Raw genomic sequence first — 19,656 nt, forward strand, 5'->3', positions numbered from 1 at the left:
TCCAAAAGCACTGAAAAGATTGTAGCAGGTGGTCCCACCACCTGTGCCTGTCTACTTCCATTCCAAGTAATCTCCTTATCAAATGCAGAGAGAAGCAGACACCCAGGAGGCTCCCACAGGAAGAGCAGTGACCGAAACACAGAGTGACTAACCAGGGAGATAGGAACTTGTAGTACAGGGCATGGATAACCTGGGGAAGCTGAAACAGTGAAAACCACTGGAGACAGATCCTTGTCCTACTTGCAGCTTGTATATCTACAGCAATACTGTTGGCTCCAGCCCTTCTCATTTATGTCCTGGTGGAAATGGATGGGAGATGAGAGATCCTACAATTCCAAGCTAGAAGCTGCCATGTCCTAATGGCTTGCAGAAAACAAGGCCAATCACACAACACTTTTATAATAGCACCTATTTTCTTTATCCTTCCTCAATTGCTGCAGGAAATGCTTTAATTTAATGGAGTAAGCGGATGCATTACTTGGATTCCGGGTGGATTCCGGATGGCACACTAACAATGTAATGATCCCGAGCCTCGGCACTGCAGGCTGGGCTGTGGTTTGCTTCTCAGTGGGCTGCACTTACAATGGCTTTTTATGACTGTCAGGCTTCCACTAAAAGAAAACAAAGTGCTGGCTGAAAAAGCAATCACAGTAAAGACTGTTCCTGTCATGTATCAGAATATTCCCTTTCACTCGTTCTTTTCTGTGCATGAAATTTCTTAGGTAAATATTGCTGGGAGGGAAAATGTACCTCAAAGGAGCCCGCTGTTGCCAGTGTGTATCCTCACATTCAAGTGGGATCTTTTGAAGTGAAGGCATTCTCCAAGTTAAGGACTTCTCTGTCAAGCTGTCTGTGGGGCACAATGCTTAGCCCAGAGCTGATGGCTTTACCTTTTCCCAACTTGTTCCCCAGCAGAGCAGAGCTCTTGCTCTTTGGGTGGGAGCTGGTGTTTCCTTCTCACAGCTCTACTCTGTGTGGTGCAACACCTCAGTGACACAGCTAAATGGCTTCTCAGGTGGGACCACTCTTGGCACCGCTTTGCACATTCCACTCTGCACCCAGAAGTGGTCCCTGGGCTCCTTGTAGCTTCTACATCTGAGCCTGAGGGCTTCCAGGGCTTCCTGCTTGCACATGACAGTGTGGAATATTTTGTGATAACCTTTAATGGGATCCAACCCTCACTGCTTCTCTTCCATCTGTTCCTCATGGACAGGACTTTTCCCTGTCCTGCAAGAATCACTTTGGTAACAGCCCTGACACTGGAGCTGCTGTTCTGGGAAGTCCAGTTGTTACTACTGGACTTTTCTTAAATCCCTTCTCAATTTTAGTATCACAAGAGGATATGGGCAAAAGTGAGGCATGCTGAAAGCCATCAGAAGGGTTGAGTGGCACCCTGGGTAAGGGTGATAGGTCCCAGCATCCCCATTTTCCACAGTGATAGTTATCCATGAAAATGAACACTGCAGGAGAGCTAATCCCGGAACATCCAGCACAGCTCCTGCAAGCTTTAATGGTTTGTCCTGATGTAGCATTACTTGATTCTGGTTTTTCAGAGAAGGGAGCTTCACTTTGGGTTTTACACCATAGTCTCAAAGTGAAGTCTGGTTCCCCTTGATAGCTGTTTGGCTCATTCATTTTGAGCAATGCTTTTGAGATCCTTGAGTGGAATATTCTGAGTTAAAAGAACAGCACTGAAGCTTTCTTTCATGAAACAGTAATGCTTCTTTCATTTCTTGCATGTTGTTGTCAAGACAAGAGTGTCTTAATTGCACCTATACTGTTTGCCACAGTCTTTTGTAGCACACAATGTTTTGAAGCAGCTTTGTTATAGAAATATTTCCAAACTTGAGCAGCCTTTCTTTTTCCCTTTTTACTTTTTTTACCCAAGTATTTAAAATCTGTAAGGAAACATTTATTCCTGGCTAGACATTTAAGATCTGGGTTCAAGAGGGATTTTTTTTGTTCATATGACCCTCAGAATACACAGGTTTTGTGCTTTTAATCCAAGAATGTCATGTATACTGAAGAAGGTCTAAGGTTCTAGAAGTTTAAAAGTGAGGGAGTGAAAAGTGGTGACTCTCTGCAACTGTGATGACTCAGAAATATATGACATTTTCTGTTATTCTGCAGGGTGATGACTTTATACTATCATTTACTTAAACAGTGTGGCAAATTTTATAGTAACTTCATTAATCAATTTGGCACTTTTACAGTCTCAGCTTGCATTGCACTTAACATGCTTTTTCAATATTTGATTTCCCTGACTAAATCCATAAAGCAAAGAAAGGAGAGATTAAAATAACAAGAACTACATTGACTCAAATTCAGCTCAAAGTTTATGCTGGATTCTGCTGTCTGCTTTTAGAGGGGAAGCAAAAAGTTTGCTCTCCCCTCTTGTGAAAGGGTTGTGTCAGAACAGGACAGGCCCCGAGGGACTTGGCATGAAGAAATGGTGGTGGTGTGGTGGCAATTCCTTCAGACCTTCTCCTTCCCAGGAGTGTGCAGTCCTGTTGGTCAGAAGGCTTTTGGTAGGAAGGTTTCTGTCCATATGAGTCTTCCTTAGGAATTCTGAGCAGGCTTTCAAAAGTGGTTAGGAAGAAACAATTTCTCTTGCACTCATTTTAGAGGACTCTGATAATAAAAGCCAAGCACATGGTGGGATTCAGATCTAGGCAGCAATAATCTTTATTTCGGTGTGCTCATTTTGATATTGATCACAACACTGACCAGTAAACAAGGGAAGATGAACCAATTTTATATAAAGTTTCTGCTGACTCCACTCAAGGGCCACAGTTATTCTTCCTGTTCCAGGAAGAGCATCATTTTACAGATGACTCCTGATATTCTTCTTTCTTCAACTCAGGGTAAAGAGAAAACTGTTGTGTGGCAATAAAGTCTTGGTAATTTGGCTAGAATTAATTTGCACCCATGTATAAAAGGCCTTGTGAAGATATCATCTGACAGAAATTCTGTGCTGAGGTTGCAAAGCCCAGAATTTAAATGTTAGGAAATATTATATTCACAGATGTCAACAGAACCTTAATTCAGATGCTTTTTGTTTTAAGATATAGTCTTTAGTTGCATAATCACATACTATTTTTTCCACAGGACCTTTGTCTCACTCAGGGCACAGGACCTACAAGAGGGCCAAGTAAAGGTTACGCAGGCACACATAAATCTGCCACTTCCTAATTTAGCTGTCCTTGACTTTGCAACCTACATAATTTTGCTTTCAGAGAGATGCATATTATTTTCTTTTCTTAACCCATGATAGAGGCACTTTTCATAAATTGCTTCTTTTGGTGGGAAACTGTTGGATGTCAGCTTCCTAAAGGAGACATAGTTAAGAAATGGATACTTCAGTAAACACAGCCTCTGTGCATTTTTAAACATGCATAGACTAACACTTCATTTGCTCTCAGCTTGGAGTGTCTCATGGTGTTTCAAGTGCTAAAAGATTTACTATGGTTTATGACTTAAATATTTCTAACTCAATTTGTCGTTTAGCACCAAACCCCCCTGTCCTGCAGCACACTAAAAGGCTAAAGGGCACCAAAGCATTCTCCTGCTTAACTGCCCATGGATTGGAGCAGCTCTCATGACCTCTCTTGCTCTTGGGATCTTTTATGAAATTAATAATTAAAATGCAAGGCCTCAGGTCTGTCTGTGATGTAACTCTTGAGGTTTTCAGTGCAAAACCAGATTCCTTCAGTTGCAATAATTTTTATACATTAAACAGTTTTGCTTGAAAAGAATTATACTGTCCCTCAGTATGATTTTGATTTTTCAATCCACCTTGCTACTAGTTTGCTCTTCTGCAAAGTATTGAGTGGATTTCCATTAAATTTAATTTGAATTTAATTTCAAAGTACATTTTAGTCTTTATGGCTGGATGTTCCTTTTTAAAATATGTGAGTTCTGGCAGGTATGACCTGGGGTACAAACACATAGCTTTATTTGCTAAGAATAAGCTATGTAGCTGTGTATCTTTGCTTATGGTTTCATCATTAAAATGCTGGGAAAATGCTGTACAAAAATGGACTGAAGCTACAGGTAGAATGTGCAGGAAACAGAAACACAGATTAGAGGAATGAAGTATGATGAGCAGGCTGTCATATCCAGTTCTCTATACCTTGTAAATGGAAAATACCATGAATTGTAACTGACTTTTTAGAACATTTATCAGAAAGAGCTCTTTGGTCCAAGAAGATTGTATTTAATAGGTGGCTAAGCCAGTGGGTTTGTAATCTGTAAAAATAATTTGCTACAGTCTAGTGGAACAATAATTATTGAGTGGCAAATGCATTTTAAGGCCTTTTAGTGGCAGCTCCACAATTGATCCTATAGAGACTATTTTGAATCCAGGTTTTCATGCCTTCAGCAAATGCAGGTTTTAAGTAAAAATTCAGCTGTGGAACATTGAAAGCCTTCAATGCAGATACGTGCCTGGGCTGTGTAATAGATGAACAATCTGAAGTAACACTGAAAGAATCCACTTTTCCCTTTCCAATTTCTCCCCATCTGGGTTTACTAGATTACCCAACAAATATGAGTTAATATTCTAGCTTGCAGAGAGTTCTCCTCATGTTTGGAGGAGCTGTGGATTTCATAACAGTTTTATGAGTTTAGAGTTGCATTTTGGAAATGTGTTTTTAAACAGAGGATGTGTTTTATCTTTTCTAGAACATATTTTCTTCATTTAACTGGCGTGGGTTCATATTTTTTGAATAATTTAAGCAGTCTGGGTCCAGGGCCCAAATTGTGTTGACCTTAAATATAATCCTGGTGGAGTGAATGTTGAAATAGCAAAGAGCAGTTTAGTTTTGTGTTGAAGACCAGGGTCAGTGAGAAATATTTCAGCTGTTGCACTGTCCTGATTTAGAAGGCAAATGAAAGGCTTCTGTGCATTACATTGACGTGTTGTGACTGAATGAGTGCAGATGTATTATGAGCTGGAGTCTGCTAAACTTGTGCTTGGGGCACTGTGAATATGTAAGGAAGAGTCTGTTCCTGGGAGAAGTCAAACACAGGTTCTGGAAAGATCCCAGCAAATCACAAAAAAAAGAAGAAGTTATGCAATATGTATTGGCAGGATGTGGAACAAAACAGATGATTTACAACTTTATTTGGAGTGGGGGAGCACCGTGGACATTAGTGGTTTCCACCAGTGTCAGGTCAAGAACCAGACCCAGGAGCTGCCCTAAAGGGCCAGGAAAAACTGTTATGTGCATAAAATTAATAATCTTAGTGGAAGATGTCTTTTATGTTGTGTTGAATATTGGAATTTTCTGTTGATCTGCTCTTTGTGCAGGGGACATAACAGGGAAGCACTGGACCAAGACCAAGGAAGAAGAACTAAAGAAACTGATAATATCTAAGATCTTATGCTCCTGCAGGACTGGAGATCCTTTCAAGAAAGTTGGGTTCCTGGGGAAAGTAGAATCTCAAATCTGTTACTGCTGGTCAGAGCCTAAGAAATAAAATTTCCAGTCCACAGGGGCAAAATAGGTAGAATACACAACAGATCTCTGCTTAGGTGGTGTTTGGTATTTCTGTATTGTCCAGACATTAACCAGGCACAAAGCACAGATCTGTGCTTGTTAGGGGATAGTTAGTCTACCTCATCTTAAGGATTTGGTGTGAAAAACATGTAGAACAACTGTTTTCTTAATTGGGTGGAGTAGGAAGGGCAGGCAGCGTGTTCCTCATCTGAAATTTAATTGAAATTATTTTCAATATTTGAAAAATTAATTGAATAATATTTTGGTAGTATTAGTCACTCATTTACACCAATTAATGACAAGGACTCAGCACAAATAATGTTTCGTTTTCCAAGCTGCTCTCTTGCTTGAAATGAAAATTGGATGTAGAGAAAATGTGGAGATTTTTGAAAGACATCTAAAAACAATAGGGTCCTCCTGGGAAAAAAAAAAAAAAGGAATTTGTTCAGTTCCTTTAGAAACACAGCGTCTGCCTTCAGAGCATTCTCAACATTCTATATTTTTTCCAAACACTAGCAAAACAAGGGGAAGGGCTTTCCCAAGGGAAATCTGCTTAAGCCTGCTGCAATGTCTGCGAGGAGTATGGGTGCTGGTGGAGAGTGATACAGGGAGGAACTGTGCTGTCAACAACAGGAAGCTGGTGAAAAACGAGCGGTGCCCCTGGGGAGGTGAATGCAGAGCAGATGTCTCTAATTGTGAGTCACACTGTGACAACTGACAAGAGAAATTCTGCACTCTTGACACTTTAAAGATACCAAAAATACCAGAGAGCACATTCCATGGCTTCTTGAAGACTTCCATATCGAGGTAGCTGGGGGGGGAGAGCTCCATCTCCTCCTGTTTCCATCACTAAACAGCCCATAAAATTTGCTGTTGATAAGCTTCCAAGCAGCCAAGCATTCTAATACTTAGATAAGTCACTAATGTTAATAAAACCACTGAAGAAATAAGAGGGAAGAGGTGCAAAGGGGATTCATGTGCAGGGCAGCACCAGTTGCTTTAGATACTGATCCGTTCAATTAAGGGTGGTTCTCGATAAGAAAGGGGAAAGTAACATCCTTGTTTATAAGCACTCTTAGATTTTGAAATCTCTCTCCTTTTTTCCCTTTTTTTTTTTTTCTTTTTCTTTTTCTTTTCTTTTTTTTTTTTTTTTTTTTTTTTCATCTGGAATTACTGCAAGCATTTTCTTGATGTATTCCAATTCTTGTCCGGATACAGGGTTGCAGATTTATATTGTGCTTCTTTAGTGGAGTTACAAAAAGTCAAGACCAGCAACCATTCATAGCCAGTTGCCAATTTTTTATTTTGGGACGAATGCCTGGCCTGGGTGGGTCTGCAGATGTCAACAGTGCTACTCCAGAAATGTGTTTTAGTTGCTTTATTTGCTCTCTTGATGCAACTGCTTTACTAACAGTAGTTTAATACCGTGCTCGGGCAGTCTGTCCCATGAGCATGGCCAGGTTGTTTTGTGTGCACCAAAATAGCCTAAATCAGCTCCTTAGCTTGGAACTCTGTGACCATTGATATCTGGCTGAGGCATTATTGTCATTTCTCCTTGGTCCCATGCAAAAATTTTCCCCTGGGTATTTGGGGAGGTGTGTGTGTGTGTGTGAATCTCACAGTGTTGGAAATATTTTTGGGAGTGTCTCATTCTGACTGGATTCAGATATCTGATATTTTGGCAATCTCCACTGGCTTTTGGGTTGTTGATATTTGTGGAAGCTGCTAAAGATGGAAAAGTGCATCTGGTCACTTGGGAAGGCACAACACTGTACAACTGTTCCTCCTACAGCTGGTATTGGATAAGTGGTCCTGCGGGGTGGTGGGTTTGCTCAGACAGGTAAGAGCCTCTCAGCTCACTTCAGTGTGTCTGGGTTGGAGTTATCTCCACCACTTTCTTTTATTATTATTTTGTTTTATGTTATACCAGTTAAGCCTGTGTATCTTGCAGTAGCTGTGGTCGTTGTGTCATGTCACATTGCCTCATCAGGAAATCCCACTGGTCTTCCACTCTGCACTGCTCTGTTACACTCCTGGGGTTACACCAGTGGGCCCTCCTTTGGCCCAGTTCTCATGTGTCACTGATGCAGTTTGATATGAGAATAATTTAAATTATTTGGCATTTTGGAACGAGAGTTTCCCTTTGCAACTGCTGTGCCAGACTGACATTTGACCAATTTGCTAGCAGATGTTTCATTAGAGCTCAGCTGCTGTTGCCATTTTGAAGATGCTGTTACTCTGTGAAAAGCCCAGGGTTTACACTGATTGGAATTATTCTACTGATATATCTGTGTTGTAAGACTTGAAGATTTGTAAATTGTGTAGGTTATATTTTCTAAGTTAATGAACCTTTTTTCTGTATCCAGCTCACAAATAGCTATGCAGATACACACACGAGCCTTCCAAGTCATGCAATCTCTGCCATCCTTCTGTGGTATCACCACTGCCAGACAAGTCAACTGCAATGCAAAGCCAAAGAGCAGGGCTCAGGAAACCCTCCTACTTTCATGTTTGGTGAGAATTTCAAAGTTTGTCTCTTGTGGTGTTATTTTTTCCTGCTGATAGTAGGAAGAGGAGCAAGCACTGCATGATATTGTGTTCTCAAATCCTTGGCAGGGATTTTGAGACCACAACTCTTCTCTGCTTCTTAAAGGCTTTCCCTGGGAGAAGTTAGAGGACGCGGAGGAATTTCTTTCTTCTTTGTATCTGTGTTGGCTAAAGCAGGACAGAGGCGCTTGAAAAGGCTCGCCCTCCTCAAGGAACGCTATCTGATTCGTAAGCATTCCTAGAGGTTAAGGCTGGTGACTATCAAGAAAGCAAATACTTCACGCAAGGGTAAGTCCTCTAATTGTGTTTGTGTTGAATAACTGCCAGATCCCCATGTCAGGATGTCTGCAGTCACGGCTCTGATCTCACCATTCCTTCCTCGGCTGTTGCACAATTGTGTTGCATGTTTGTGGTACGGGAGAAAGTTGGAGAGCTGGGCTATGAAACCATCTCAGGGAAGGAAGCCATGTTTTATTTTAGCTGCTTGGTTTGGATAAAAGCCTGTAGGAGATGGAATAACATTAAAAAAAAATCCCCATAATGTGGCCCATTCATGGAAAACAAACCTGGTTTTCTCTACAGATATGTGCAATATGAGGTTTGATAGCCAGGTTGGAAATGTCACAAAAAATGTGTTTGCTAGTGTAGTGGAAATCCTCACGTACACATGTATGAAGTTATTACTTGTTCTACCTGGACTCTCACCTGTGATTGCAAGGTCTGTTGGGGTCAGGCTTGTAAATCCAATAAGGGAACTTTTGAAAAACTGGTTATGAATTTGCTCCTCTGATGGATCACTTCAAAGATCTGTTGTGGCAAGGAAGTGAGACAAGGCAGTGACAAATAACAGAGAGGAAAGAAACCCAAAGATACTGCAATGAACTTAGCAGGGGAGAGGGAGGGTAAGAACATCATAATTCCTTCCAGCCACAGCAGAAAGGTTTTGGGGACTCTCAGAACAAGCAAGGATTGAAAGCCGCTCAGGTTACACAAATATTCAATCCTGAAAGAAGACAGCAGTTGCTTTAGCCACAGAAATGTTGATTAAAAGTAATATCCTGATGGGCCTCAGTACCATAAATCTTTCCTAGATGATAAAGCTGTACATTATCCCTGTTTGGTTAGAACAAAGCAAATGTCACAGAGGTCTAATTTTAATACAGAAAAATAGTAAGAGGTTGAGTTAATCTATGACCATCGTGTTGTCTCACATAATAAAATCTGGTGAGCTGGTAGCAGTGCTCCAGGAGGATGTCAGTTCCACTTCCTAAACCAGGAAGGGGAGAATTATCCAGAGCAATAAAGAGCTTGTACAAATAATACAAGGGAAATCAGAAGTTAATCTGAATACCAACTCACTCAATCTAATCAGTACGAATAGCTCCCTGCCAACTGCTCCGTTACCTGAAGCAGGGGTCAACTGATAAACATCAGCCAGTCCTCTCATTAAAAAAACACAGCTAACAACCCCCCTTCATCTCCAGATCTCAAATTCCATCGTTCCTGATAAGCACTAACCAGTTCCTCATCTCTCATTTGCAGTTCATATCCTGAGCTACACAGATTTGCTGTTAGAGATAAGGATACGAGAAAGCAAAGCCATATTAATACACATGTTGCAACCTGCCAGCCTCTGCAGGGCTGCCGTGCCTGGTGCTGGAAAGAGGGGTGGTCAGTGAGGCTGCCCTGGGATTTGGGATCTGGCCACACCCCAGTTGTTTGGCAACCTCAGCCCAGATGAACACAGTCAAGGAAGGCACTGCGAGCCACCTGGGTGGGGAAACAGATGACTGGCAAAAGAGGGAGCAAGCGAGGAAGAATGGGAACGAGAAGGACGCGCTGTGTGTTGGGGAGCTGAAAGGGGGAAGAAGGACAGGGAGCTGTCATCCCACATCTATGAAAGATGTCACCCAGCTGCCATCACACCATGTAAATTGCTTTTGGATTCTCATCCCACACTCACCACTGTTAGATATTTGTCAGAGCTAAAGGCAAACCAACATTTTCTGCCTTTGCCTTTCAGCATGGGTGAGGTTTCAGTGTCCTAAAAAACAGGTAGCACAAATCAATGTTGGCATTCAGATGGCAGCCAGTAAAAGGTGGTTCCTGAATCAGTGTTCTGGGGTTTGAGTCAAACATTCCTCTTCAGCCATTTATCCAATGTTTTTCTAAATTTTTGGAAAGGTACAGAACTTGCCATTTCTTTGCTTTTCTTGGTAGCTGAGGGAAACGAGTTGAGTCAGCTGCACCACAATGCAGAATTCTTCTTGACAACAGGTTAGAGGCTTCCCAGAGAAAATCGCTCTTTTCCGTTCTGCAGACTTTGGTTCTTCATGTGTTTTAGATTTGCAGATAAACTAGTCAAAACTAATCAAAAGCAAAACAGAACACAACCAATATAAAATCCCCCAACAGACTTTTTAAAGGTCACTGACTCAACTATATTTAGTTTTAATATTTTTTTAATTTCAGAGTGTGGGAAATAAGCAGGGGTTATTTCCTCCAGCAAACCAAGGTTTTCTTAGCCTCTTTTTTTGACTTCAGATTCAGCTGAAGTCAAATATTATGACCTGTAATAATCTGAAAACAATATGTCTTGTTTACACTCAAATTGCTATTCACTGGCACTTTACTTGTTAAGGGAAAAAATAAAGCCTGTTTCAGTGAGCCACAGGTAAATTAAATTTAAATCAGTTCTATGATTAAGGTCTTGAAGAGAAGCTGCCTGTAGCAGCTTATATATGCTTATATTTGTGGAAAGTCTACCCTCAAATCAGAAATATGTCAAAATTATTTCAGTGATATGTTTTCCTTTTGAAAAAAATCACTTTTGTCTAAGTGAGTAATATAGCGAAACCTATAAAATTGATTAATTTAGATCATTATTTGGGGAAAATAGATGTACTTTTTCACATTATGTTTCTCTGTGAGTTATCACCCATTTGCCTTTCCAAGGACATGTTCTCCCTTCCATTATTTGCTTTTAATTTCAAAGGGGAAAAATAATGGGATGAGGGGTTTTGGATTATTATTTCATTTTCAAATGCCTAGACAGTAATGAAATAAAATATCCTATGCATCCTTTAAAAGCCAGACACTTGCTATTGAAGGGGAAATAATTCCCCCCCCAGGCCCTGTTCCACCAAAAAAAAGAGAAAGAAAAAGAGAACAGGTGCAGTTAATGGGCCAGACTAAAGTACCATGGGAGATTTTCAAAGCCACAGATTAATTTAGCTGCACCACTTCCGAGGAAAATAAATGAGTGCTGTTTACTTGGGTTTTCTGCAGTTTGAAATTATCGTCTCCAATGTAGGCTTTGGGGGAAAGTCCACTTGAAGTAATTGCAACCATTTGGAATTGACATGTCAGCACCACCTCATATGACAGGGACGGATGCCACTCATTCATACACAGATTTTCCACAGGCAACCAGAACAGCAGAGAATATTGCCAACATTGCCAGTGAAAAGCAGGAATAGCCTTGCCTTATGATTCCACTCCTTATTTTGCTACTTTTTCAAAATTGTCTCTGAGTGGGGAACAAGGTCTGGGCATTTGTCTCAGGCAGGCAACTTTATGTCTTCTTTCCCTTTGGTTTTAACAGAACCTTTCCTCCTACTTGCACTCCCTGTTGCATTTTTTAATCTAAAATTGTCCTGGAAAATTATGAGTTTGTGAAAATGTAACATGTCTCTTGATTCTGTGAAATTAATAAATTATTAATTAAGAAGTCTTTCAATCCCACATACCCCTGCTCCAAATATATACATGCACTTAGGCAGATATGTTGAATCTATTAAAAAAAAACTTTCAGGAACTTTGGAATTATACAAAAATTAGACAAAATGGCACATTCAATACACCATCTGCTTTACTAATGGGTAACTTACTCATCTGTGGGCCTACATCACACTTTGTGCTGATCCAAACACACACCCAATTAATTTAAATGGATTTTATCTGTGATCTTATTTTAAAACCTTAGTTCTTTGCAAGGTCTACCATTTTGTAAAGTCACTATGGACACACAGTGTTTATTGAAGTGCTAATGGCTTATCCTAATTTCCATAAGGGAGCTTTTTTCCTTCATGCATTCTAACTTTAGTTGACCATCATCTTGTTTTATATTCAGTATTTAAAAATTGTTTTGGCAAAGTGGCTGAGTAGCTAAAAATGCTAATTACCTTTCTTGGACCATTTTTCTTTATTTTTATTTTTCATGAAATACCTTTCATGTTTTCTCCCTTACGTTGACCAGCTGCAGGTAAATTCAAAGAAAGAACCATGTTATTTCTTTTGTTCCAATGACTCACTTCAGTTAGGAACAAACTCTGTCGTGTTGGTTCTAAGATATTATCATACACTGCATTCCAACAGAGCTTTGAATTCAAAATCATAGGAAAAAAAAGACTTATTGAAAATAACCCATAGGATAATGGAGCAGGCTACTGTAGAATCATCCTCAGGTCTGGATTAATCTGTCTGTTTTTGTACAGATTGGGGGATTTTTTTTTCTTTTTTGTATTTTTTAAGACAGTTTTTAATGCTTGAACAAATCCCTTTTTCTTCCCTTTGGTAATGTGGTTAGCTGTCTGGAATGTGAGCCACTGGAAATTCTTCCCCACAGAAGAATCTCCATTAAGCTTTCAAACAGAGTTACTTCATCCCCACAGCTGCACGGATAGAAGGCTTTCTAGTGCCTAAATACTTACTGTATATGTCATCCTTAAATTTTTTTTTTCCCAGCCAGAGCTTTGGGAGCAGGTGCTAGCCTTTTGCTTCCTTTCTGCTTCCTCTGTGGGGAACGGGCTGGAAAGGGCCAACTAATTAGAAAATTCTACAGGGAAATTAATTCTGCAAACAGCTGAGGAATGGCATTTCAGTATAATGCTCACTTTGTCTGTCAGCAGAGCACTGGTTGGCTTCACAAGTGGCAGCTCTCCCAGATGTTAAACATGTGATGAGACCAGAGCTGCATCATATGTTGCCCGTTTACTGAAAGTCGTGGTGCTCTGGAAGAGTAAATACATTAAAACCAACCTCTGGGACGTGCTGTGTTGTGTCACAAGGCAGCAGAATGGGTTTTTTTTTACATATTCTTGAAGTGTTGCAATGAACCAAATCATTTTTAGCCAGCTTAGTTCCGAATGTTGCATTTGCTTTCATGTAGGGCTGGGGGCATAGAGAAGGAGGGGGAGAGGAGCCTCACTAAACCACTCTGTGTGAAGGCCTGGATTGTCAAAGCCTGCTGTACACTATGAAAAAATATGTGCAGCTCTCTGACATGTCTGAGCAAACCCTCACTTACCCAGCTGGCTGATCATGTGCACGCGGGGAGAGTCGGATCTGCATCCACAGGCTTCCCCCTCTGGAGCCACTGGTGACAGAAAAATGTAGGCAGGGCCCTTGGAAGGAGCCTGTTCTGAGGTGTTCAAGGAAACAGCACTTAGTGAAGATGATGACAGACTACTCATGTCTCAGAGATCTCACCAGTACCTGCTGAGGTCACCTTAGTATTTCTTACTTGTGGACCAAACCCCAGCTACTTGCATTACCTTTTGTGATGTGCCTGGTTCTCAGATCTCTTCTTGTGACAGAACTCTGTAACTCGCAAGCCCAGTGCTCCTCCCAGCCCAATTCCTCACGTGCCCCTTCCACAGCCCCCAAGCTTCCCTCCAGCTAACCCTCAAGAGCAGAATTCTCATTGCTCCAGACTGACATGGCACCCCTTCCATGAGTTGCCAGGCGGTGGCCCTGGGCTCTGTTTCAGCATTCAGCTATGCACAAGTGGCCCTCACACTCCAGGTGTTTGGGAATTTGCCCTGGATTTAACATTGTAAGACTGACTTGTAAGTTCCTATTGAGTAATAGAGAACTGCTTTCTTATCTTTTTGGTCTCAACATGATGTTGAACACCTCTTTGTGGTGGTTCATTTTTCAGGTGTCTTACTCTGCCTCAGTGGCTCTTGTATTCTTGTGTTCACTTTTATACTCTATCTCTGCATAAATATCTAAATGCTTTTCCTTTCTCTGTCTCCTAAGAACAAATTTCTCTTATCTAAGAATATAAAGAATAGGACATTCATGCAATTCCCATGGAGATATGTTATTTTTCTGCAGCTGAAGGCTTTCCAAAGAATTTGTCTTATATTTGATTGACTGTAGCAGGACTAGTTTTTTTTCTTTTTAAAAAAGAAAATCCATTGTTGAATACTTCACAAATACAGTATATATATATATATATACACACACACACACACACACATATATACACACACATATATATAGTCGTTCCATATTCTGTCTCAGTCAAAAATCTCATCACTCCTTATTTTCTTATCAGTCTGTTCTCTCCAGCATAATTACATTGCTTAATATGTTGCACAGTGTTGGGTTCAAGGACTGTTTTTAATTGTAAAATATCCATATCCTTTTACCAGTCCAGTGTTAACATGTAGATGTTGTTTGAGAATTATTTGATTAGAAACTTTATTTAAATAGAACCTTGCAATTTTGGCCATGCTCATGCTGATGTGTGATCATCTTCCAGCATGAAGCACTAACTAAAGGGCTTTGACTTAGAAAGAGTCATATTCACAATGAAGATCATGCTTGCAGAAGAAAATAATAGCATTCCATCTTTGTCTTTAATACAAATCAAGCCAGTTTCTATATTTTCTAAATTTACTTAACCTGTTATATAATTTTATATAATTATAATTTTCCTAATGAGATTTAATTGCTTAAGAAACCATTGAAATTAAATCCCAATTAAATATTAACATCTTCCCTCCATCTAATTCACAATTTGAAAACATTCTTTGCATCTTTTAATTGCTTTCTGTAGATATTTACATTAACAGATTGGAAGGACTAAAAACCATCTATCTCCAAAAGAGATGTGCATGGACTTTTGGATGTGAGCAACTGGAATCTAAAGTCTCTTTGCTCTAATGTCACACATAGAAGATCTATTCTGCAGTCACATTTGCTGAATTAATTGAATTTTTAATTTTGTGGTCCAAAATGCATCACTGCCTGGCAGTTTTCCAAAGTGCATTGTGATATAATGATGCCTGCATTATGGAAGTTTGTCAAGTGGTCTGTGCTTAACATGGAGACCTGTCTGCACTTAAAATAAGAACCAAATGAAATTATTAAATATTATTATCACATATTCTTCCCAGAATTACTTTTTTTATTAGGGTGTGCTTAATAAGTGCAGGAACATTGGCAGCTGAAATTTCTAAAATGATTGTCAAATAGGAAATAAAATGGAAAATGGGAAATAAAATGTGCTATTTATTGCAGGTCAAAATAGATTGCCTTTATATTCTACCTAGAAAAAATTTCTGACTGATTTAATTTTCTGTTTATTGTCATCCAGATGTTTAAAATACTGACCCAGCTGGTGTGGAAATTTCATTTTTTCCAGCTTATGATAATGAATTGAATAATAAAAAGCAATCATAAAACATCTCCATATTGTATCCTGGAGATTCACTAGGATGATTTTCACTAAATGGATTTTTACATGGAATGGATTTATTTTCCAAAGTTCAACGACAGTCAAGACTACATCCGTACGTGTTTAGGAGCCAAAAATTGTAAGTAAAGGAGAAAACACATCTGTGTGGGGAAGTTTTTGAATAATTGCACTGTTTGTTTAATGATATAGCTGATGTTATGAGTGCTCCTGGAGAGTAGATCAGTGCTGGAGCAGCAGGGATAAGGATGTTTTCCTTCAGGGCAACGTGAAATACTTTGTTTTGTCCTAGTGTGTTCAAGAGAACTGCATTTCCATTTTGGCTTCAAGAGATCTTTTAAAAAGTGAAATTCTTTTTCAAAAAAGTAATGCTGGTTTAAGAAATTTAAACTTTTATTTATTTACTTATTTAAACTTCAAGGCAAAGTAGTTCACTCACCCATTTTGGGAACAAAGCTACCCACTGAAGCTGATTGGAGTTTGCAAAGGGTTTTAGTAAGTCCAAGATTTCATTTTTTCAGTCAATTTTGTATTTATCAAGAAATTTCATTAATCTCTAATTATAATGTTTTGGTTTGCAAGTTTGTTGCCTTTTTTTTTTTTTAATTTTAATGTGTGTTTACCACCCATATTGCTAGAGTTAATAAATAAACACAAATTGATTTATGGCTTTTTTTGCTTGGACAAGTTGTGAATAGAAATGTTGTATAGGATTTGATGAAATTCTTTCTTTTCTCCAAGGATACCACTATCCCAAACAAATTGATAACTTTGTTCAGAAATTGTGCTCACACTGTAGTATTATGGATACTCTTGAGATAAACTGACATCTGGGGTAGATCTTCATAAGAACGGCTTCCAAAGTTCAGAATGGAAACTTTTAAACTTTCAAGCTGTCCTTAAGTTTTAATATATGCTTGGCTTAGTATTGCATTTCAGTATTTACATAAATTCTGTATTTTGCATAACAGATGCACCTCAACAGATTGTAAACCTTTTCTTGATTCATTTTGGCAGCAGCTGCAGGTCACACCCCTTGTTGAATTTCTAGATTGTTCACTGAGGTCAACGTTCATCAAGCATTTTTTCTGCACTACAAGCATTTTTTGCACTACTTTTTCTGCACTTTTCTGCACTACACATTAAAGATTTTCCTCTCTCTGCTCTGGAAATGGAAGTGTTATTCTTTTCTCTGAAATCCCACCAATTTGTTATTTGTAGGCTTTTCTTGGAGAGGAAGGAGGGATGAGGAGACAGTGGGAGTGAGTCCATATTTTATTGTAGCGACACTCTGGTGTTATTCCAGCCAGTCAGTTTTACCCCTAAGCTGCTGACTGCAGTGCTGTCCATGGCAGACCCTCAGAAATGAAAGGCTACATCTTTTTTTTTGCAGCTGGTTAATGTGATGTAGCACAGATGAGAAAACAGGTAGATATTTACACCAACTTTGTCCTCTGACCAAAGCATCTGACAGTTTAAAGCTGTGCCACCTCTCCCAAAGGCCAGGTGTGTGCAGTGTCCATCCTATTTATCAACAATATCCAGAAATACAAGAACCTAACTGTGCTGAGGATTCATCTAAGGGTGTTATTTAAAGACCTATATTTTGTGGCCAGAAAACCACTCTCTTAAACTCACCTGAGGGTCTGCTGCCTCCATAAGAGGAATGTGTTGAGGGGGCTAAGGGTACCAGGTCATGTCCTTCATGACTGAAAGAAAAAAAGTAATGGCATATGAATAAAAAACCAGAGATTTCCAGAAAAGACCTTGATATTTTGCCATAATTCAATAATTTTTTTTTTCCACACACAAATACATTAGGCCAGTACTGGCTGCTTCTGGCATCCCACCCTTAACACCAGCCTTCTTAGGTGCCAACCTGCTTGCCTTCTGTCCAAGGCTGAAAAAATCCCTGAGGTCTCTGCCCCTCAGCCCCAAAACAGAATAAAAGAGGTTAGTTTGTGGTTTTTTATTTGATTGTTTGGGGATTTTTTGGTAGGCCATCTAGAAAAAAACTCAAGCAGAAATTAGATGAACAGAAAATTATTTTTGACACATTTGGCAAATAGTACTGTTTTTAAGAAGTCTGCTCATGAACCCTCTTGTGTAAGCAGCCATTTGCTCAGTTTGAGTAAAATGATTTCCTGCCAGAAAGCAGAAAGAAAAAATCACCAGCTGGGGATTCATCCTTTCCACTCATATTTTCTTTGCCTGTGACTCCCAAAGTGTTTGGTGAAAATGGCAATGTTGTTGTACTTTTACGACCAAAGCACAGGAGATTAAAAAGAAGATATGAAAACACAAATGCTTGAAAAGATGCATTCCTGGAGAAGAGAGACACAGAGGAGCTGGCAGAGAAAGCTGATGCACAGGAGTACACCAAGAACCTTCAGAGGGTTGGTATTATGGAAAACAAAGCACTTTTTTAGGAGTCTAAATTACACACTAAGCAGCGGCCCCAAACTTTTATTACATTCTAGGAAAAGAGCAGGAAAAAGAACATAAAATACTCAGAGTTATCTGTACTAAATATTAGGCTGGATATTATGTCCTGTCTTTAGTGCTGAGGAAAAAACCCGAATGGTCTGAATTACTATCATTTTTTAAAAACTAGAAACACAGTCTGGGAAGAAGTTTTTATGCTGGGCTGCTTTTTAGCTAGGGTGTTTCTGTGGAATTAAAATGAGCTGAAAAATCTCATATTTGGCATTGCATAATCAGTGGTTCAATGACTGACCAAATACCCATCATTCTGTTCCATTGATGAGATTATGCCGTACACAGTCAGTGGCATTTGTCCAGAAGCTGACATGTCCTTTCATTGCTAAAAACCTTGGTTTGGAATGGAATGGAGTCAAGTACAGGAAGGAAATTATTATGGAACCTGTAAGAATTTGAGACCTCAGCTATCTTCAGACACAGCAAAACATTTCCTCCTGTTATCGGCAGGTATGTAATTACTGATCAGACAAACATGCCAAGAAATATTTCAAGAAGGTATTTGGCTTCCAGAAACTAATTCTGCCATCAGAGTGCTTGTCAGACATAAGCAGAGCACCATGCTGGCATGTTTTTTCTTATATGAGAAGTAAAAGGGGTAAATATTTACAGCTTGGGCGTTTACTGCTTCAAGGGACCCTACTGAATGTCTTTGCACCCTCAAAAGGTCTTTTATTAAAAGAAAGATAAACTCCAAAGAACACTGTTAAACTAATTTTCTTCTTCATTTAAATGGCCATCACATTTGCCATTTTTTCCATTTAAATATCCATCATAATTTAAATGGATAAGATTGTGATGGATACACCTGATTATATTAACAGAGTCTAAGAATTTTGAGATCAGCTCAGGTGCCAGAACAATTCAAGCTATTCACAAGTTAAAATAATTTCAAGTGCATAATGTGAAAGGCAATTAGAAGTGCAGATAGGATTCTGATGCACAGAATTTTCCAAGTTATTTGGAGAAATTTAAGTGTGGCACTGATTGTGTTTGACCTTCGCACAATAACAGTGTTTCTTTCAGCTGGAAATTATGATGTCAAGTATAAAACATTTGCATATCTAAAACATATTCTAGACTTTAAGCCACTTCAAATACAGCCATTTTCAAATAAAATTTTGAATTTTGTTCTATCTAACAAGTAATTTTTCTTCTCTTAAAAGAACGTATTGTACCCAAGAATATCAAAATAACAACAGTATTCTTTTGCTAGAGTGACAGAATAAATACACATAAGTAAAAATGTAGAATATTTACTGCACAGAAAGAAGAAAACATGTTGGGTGTGGATAATAGTTATTTAACTATGTTTTCAGTGGAAACCACCTCTTTCCTGAATAGGGCTGGTTGTTATTTGTACCTGCATCCTCTTAACTTAGAATGACCTTAAAGAATGTTAAGTGAGAGCCAATTTTAATTAACTACAATTTGATCAGTTAATGTTGGAGGAGATCAGCTCTATATGGAAGTAGTGCAGGGCTAAATCTGCAGAGAGCACATTTCTGGCTAGCACCACCCCTCACTTACAGGCACCCTGCCAGCTAGCAGGGGTTTTTGCTCCAAGATTAGGCACATCTCTTCCTTAATGAATGGAGGGGAAGAGCTAAATCAGCTCAAAGT

General features: G+C 39.3%; 1 long non-coding RNA gene across 3 annotated transcripts in view; it reads right to left on the reverse strand.

Moving 5' to 3' along the window:
- Positions 1-8,329: 8,329 nt before the first annotated feature.
- LOC135298641 (uncharacterized) overlaps positions 8,330-19,656 on the reverse strand; it is a 155,629-nt gene continuing 144,302 nt past the window's right edge. For 2 of the 3 annotated variants that reach the window (XR_010360669.1, XR_010360671.1), the window contains 3 exons: positions 17,173-17,243; positions 13,357-13,470; positions 8,330-10,415 (listed from right to left, as the gene is read on the reverse strand). This is a non-coding gene — a long non-coding RNA (uncharacterized LOC135298641). The remainder of the gene's footprint in view (positions 10,416-13,356; positions 13,471-17,172; positions 17,244-19,656) is intronic. The other variant, XR_010360670.1, reaches the window with a different exon arrangement.

This window comes from Passer domesticus, chromosome 4 (assembly GCF_036417665.1).
Source record: "Passer domesticus isolate bPasDom1 chromosome 4, bPasDom1.hap1, whole genome shotgun sequence".
Classification (NCBI taxonomy): Eukaryota; Metazoa; Chordata; class Aves; order Passeriformes; family Passeridae; genus Passer; species Passer domesticus.